The 4,996-nt window shown below is 53.5% G+C and overlaps 1 non-coding gene across 1 annotated transcript; it reads left to right on the forward strand.

The window, feature by feature from the left end:
* Window positions 1–1,185: 1,185 nt before the first annotated feature.
* LOC127778164 (small nucleolar RNA R71) lies at window positions 1,186–1,292 on the forward strand. Its single transcript, XR_008018433.1, has one exon. It is a non-coding gene; the product is annotated as a small nucleolar RNA R71 (small nucleolar RNA).
* Window positions 1,293–4,996: the final 3,704 nt, after the last annotated feature.

Consider the following 4,996-nt stretch of genomic DNA (forward strand, 5'->3'; position numbering starts at 1 on the left):
TGTGAATTTGAGGCAAGCTTGCAAAACTTTGAATGAATTTTGAGAGCAAGGTTTTGAGAGGGAGTGAAAATGAGTTAAAGTGGTGTGACTTCCCTCTCCCAGCCGAGCTACATATATAGTGCATGGATAACGGCTAGTAATGGCATGTGGGCCCCACTAGCCGCTCCCATGCAGAAATTTGCAGCCAGCCGGTGCCAGGCCGGTTGCCGAACCCTTGGTGGACCCAACCAGCCCCACATTTAGCTAGTGTGGTTGTGGCTGTGCAAAATTTTGCCAAAAAATTATTTTATTTTGCTCACAAAAATTCATTTGAAGATTTTGCCTCAAATTCAAATCTCAATGCACTGTATTGAAAAATTCAAACATGCTTTGATGCAATGGGAAATAAATATGAGATAACTACCAATTTACCTGTTGGCAAGGGCGACGTCATTTCAGGTCCGACGAGCACGACAGTACCTCCGACGCATTTAGCTCGATGAGGCACCTAGTTCCAGAGGTACAAGAACGGGTGTCTTCTCCTTATCCCGCCACACCTTCTTGGTCTTAGGTGCGGGCAACAGCCTCTTTGTAGCTGGGAACACAGGTTGACTAGCCTGTATTCCCGGCTTCTTGGATGCCGACTTACGGTACTGACGGTTCCTCGTTTCTTCCTGCTCCAGGAAGTTCATCATGAAAGTGTTGAGGCTATCCGTCCTTCGGGGTTTTACTCTGATCTCCTTGTGGGTTCGATCCGTTCTTGATCTACCCCATGAAGCAATGCTCCATCCTTGGTCTCCATGTGGACGATACCCGTTGTTGTTGTTCATGAGCATGACGTTCTCACGTGTTTTCGGACGATCCGTCCCAGAGTGACCGGTACTGCCATAGACCTCACATGTCGTGTGAAAGTCTAGGGCCTTAACGATACCCTGCTTGGCGTCCTTCTCATTGTTGTCCAGTCTCTTCATAAGGAGATCCAACTGAGCAGCGAGCATTTCCGTCTCATTGACAGTGTGCATACCGCGTTTGACGGGTTTGGAGTCGTTCTTCGCTCCAACCCGTATTTGAGACCATCTTCTCAATCAGGTCTATTGGCATCTAACTGTTCTTGAGAAGAATGTCCCTCCAGCAACAACATCCAGATGATCCCGAGACGAGGGGGTTAATCCATTGAAGAAATTCTGCAAGATGAGCCACTCGTCTATCCCATGATGAGGACGTGCGGTGACGTATTCCTGCAGCCTTTCCCAAGCTTCAAGAATGGTTTCATCCCTCGTCTGCTGAAAGCCGGATATTCTTCCACGAAGAGCGTTGGTCTTGCCCATCGGGAAGAATTTTGAGAGGAATGACGTTGAGCGCTATTTCCGGGTATTCACCGTTGCACGGTTGATGTAGAACCACTGTTTTACTCTCCCGAGGAGGGAGAATGGCAACAGTTGGAGTCTGACTCCTTTGACGGTACACGTGCTTCAGCTTTCCAGGAATTCCTGCAATTGAGCACTTGCATCCTCCTTAGGCTTACCACAGAACGGGCAAGCCTGCGCCATTGTTAATTTAGCTGGTCTTCAAATCAAAGTCACCATCTCCCCTGCTGACTTGGGTTCCAACTGGCATGTTACCAGCAGAGGGAGCAGCGAACATGCAAAGTGTCTTCTCAGCCATATCGTGCAATTCTGGTGGCGCGGAATTGGCTGGTCTGGTTGCCGATAGAGTGACCTTGAGGATGAACGACACGGGGTCAGCTTCACTTCACCAGTGACTCCAGATATGAAATTGGTCGGCAGATGTAACGCCCCAATTTTCGTTCGGGATTAAAAATCATTAAATAATGCATTTTCTAGAAATTAAATAAAATTTAAAGCAATTTAATCAAGTGAATTATTGAGGGAATTAAAAATTTCCTTTAAAAATCATTGGCCGAGAATATTTTGTAATATTCTTTGTGCTCTAAAATACTCTCCGGAATTTCCCGCGAATTTTTGGAGCTCGAGAAATAATTTGAATAGCACAAAGATCATTTAATCAATTAATTAAAAAGAAAAACAAATAAAATTCCCTCTTCTCCCTTTGGGCCGTTTCGGCCCAAAGTCTTATTTCTCTCCCCGCGGCCCGTCTCCTCCTCCTTCCTTCCCTCCTTCCCAGGCCATCCTCTCCTCCCTCGGCCCGCTCGACTCTCTCTCTCCCTCAAGTCTGTTTTGCTTCCCAGGCCTGGCCGTCCTCCCCTCTCCTCTCTTGGGCCGTCGGCCCGTTTTCCCTTCCCCTCGCGCAAAGTCTAAATACCCCCCTGAACCCCTCCCCCTTTCGCCGACAGGTGGGCCCGAAGACCCCACTTGTCAGATCCATCCCCTTCCTCTCGCCAGACGCAACCGCCGCCATGGCCGTCCGTTGCCGCCCATGCCCCGCAAAATCCGGCGCCCTCCCGCTCGCGTCCTCGCGCCCAAACCGAGTAAAATCGGCCCCCCTCCACGTCCTCCACCATCTCCCCCACTTTCCCCCAAAAAAAAGGCGCCGGTTTGACCTCCCCACGAGCTCCACGTCGCCTCCCACTTCGCCGGCCGTTGCCGCCTCGCCCGGCCATGATTTCCACCTCCCGAGCCTATATAAAGCCTCCCCGGAGCTCCCTCTCCCCTTTTCCCCAAACCCCCGAGCCCGTCGCGCCCTCCACCGAGCTCCCCACGCCAATCCCCATCGCCGCCGCTCGCCGGCGTGCTCCGGCTGCCGTTTCCCGCCGCCCCCGTTGATGCCGCGCTGCGCCGCTGCCACCAAAAGCTGCGCCGCGCCACGCAGCACACCGGCAGCCGCTCCACTCCTCCAATCCACCCCCCGAAACAAAATCTCCACCGCAAATCCTCTTGTGCCGCCGCCGTTCCGCACTCCGGCCGGCCACCACTGCCGTCCTAGTGGCTGCTGCGTTGCGCCTCCGCCGCCGTCGGCACCGCTGTGCCGAGATCCACCCCGGCCTCCCCTCCGTTTTCCCCCTCCACCACCGAAAAGCTGCTCCCCCACGCGCTACCAACCTCCGCCGCTCGCCGGGGCTCTCCAGCCGCGCGCCGACGCCGCTCCCGTCCACGCCGACCCGCCCCGTCGCTTCCCTCGTCTCCGCAAGGACGAGGAGAACCTCGGTCGTCGCTCCTCCTCCGCAAATCGTCGCCGGAGCCCCTTCCGCCACGCGAGGTGAGGTTGCCGGTTTTTCCTCTCGTCTTCGGGCGGCGATTCACGCCGCCTCGCGCCTCCTCTCCCCCATCTAACTCCTTTGCCACCTTCCTCAGTTCCCGCCGGCCCTTGGCCGCGTCTCGGCCTTCGCCGGGAGCCGCCGGACCGCCGCCACTGCCGAGTTCCCGAGGAGCGCCGTCGCCGTCCTCTCGCCGCCGCTCGTCGCCGCCCCTTGCCGGCGCAGCCACGGTGAGAACCGCCCCTTTTCCCTCTCCTTTGCGCCGCCCTTCGTGCGCCCTCCCGCTACGCCGCTCGCCGCTGGGGCCTTCCGAGCCGCGTGCGCGCCGATGCCGCCGGTTGGTCGGCGTTGGTCGCCCGGCTCCCTTGCCGCGCGCGCCTACCCGTGGCCGCCCGGTTGGTCGAGCCGACCGATCTGGGTGCACTCGGGCCGCGGTGGACCGTGTCGACCGTGCGCCAACCCCTTGTGTGCCGCTGACTCGTGGGACCCGCCCGTCGGTGCCGGCCCTTTGCTGATGTCAGCGATGAGCTTATCCTTTGAGAAAATAAATAATAATTGCGCAATAATTCGTGAATAATTATAGAAATTCATTTAAATGGCTCAAAACTTCTAAAATTCATATCTAATTCATTCGAACTCCGAATTGAGCCATTCAACTTGCAAAATTCATCTAACATTGAGCTCTACATGTTTGTTTAGTTTTTATGTACTGTTTCCTTGGTTTTTATTAGAGTTTTTCTTCGTTTTGCGTGCCAGCGTGTAGTTTCCGCCGTTTCGGAATATCACGGCCGCGAGGATAAGAGTTCGGAAGATCAAAGTGAAGAAGCAAGGCAAGTCACACATTCTCCTTGAGCATGTTACTAATGTTTTACCGTTTGCAAATAAATATGCATGTTTTGCTAATTACATGGGATCCGGGTATTACCTATCTGCTCGCTTGTGCCAATGTTTACTTGATATCTGTCCTTTGTCAACCGTGGGTAATAAATCGACTAGCTCATGTTACTTATGTGACCTAGCTAGAACTATATGCTTAGCCATGCTTAATTACCACTAGCTCAGTTGATGGGATAATTACAGTATTAGACCTTTTTAGTATCAGAATGAGCTGCGTGCTCGAGACATCTGGCCATGCTTCATGGTCGTAATTATCCAACTAAAATGCGACTGAATGGTGGGCTGTGGGTGCATGGTTTTGCTAGTCGCACCCATGGCAATTAAGGACCGGTTCGCGGGAAACCCTTTAAGAATTTATCGTGCTTACCACAAGCCAGCGTGGGCAACGGCTGGGCTTGTAGTGTAGCTTTCCTCTAGCTGACGCATCCAGGCAAGGGTGGGCGTGATGGAGTTTGGATGGGCCCTGCGACGGCCTATGCGGCTTCCGGATTCACCTAGGCATGAGAGGGGACTGCCCGCTGCCTTGCGAGGAGTGGGGGTGAAACCTGAGGTGTGGTGTGCTTGGTTAGAGGGGATTATGCGAAGGGTCCTGTCACGGCCTCTTTCCGGTATGTCGTGGTGGCATGTCGGCGCACGGTAACGTGTCGTGGGGCTGTGTCTTGTGGGTACAGTTGTACACCTCTGATCAGAGTAAAACTATTCGAATAGCCGTGCCCGCGGTTATGGGCGGTCGACCAGATTCACCGTGATTAGTCCCACCTTAATAAATCGACTCAATGCAGTGTAGTCCAGGTGGGTTGGTTGGGCCTGTTCAACGTGGTGTAGCGTTGATCAGTGGAGATTCAATATTACTTGAATTACTCAACTGTTTTACTGTTTTGCTCAATAAAATGTTTTACAACTGCCTTTATGCATATAGCCACAAACCCCTCTTTGTATCCCCTT

The sequence above is a fragment of the Oryza glaberrima genome, chromosome 6, assembly GCF_000147395.1.
Source record: "Oryza glaberrima chromosome 6, OglaRS2, whole genome shotgun sequence".
Lineage (NCBI taxonomy): Eukaryota > Viridiplantae > Streptophyta > Magnoliopsida > Poales > Poaceae > Oryza > Oryza glaberrima.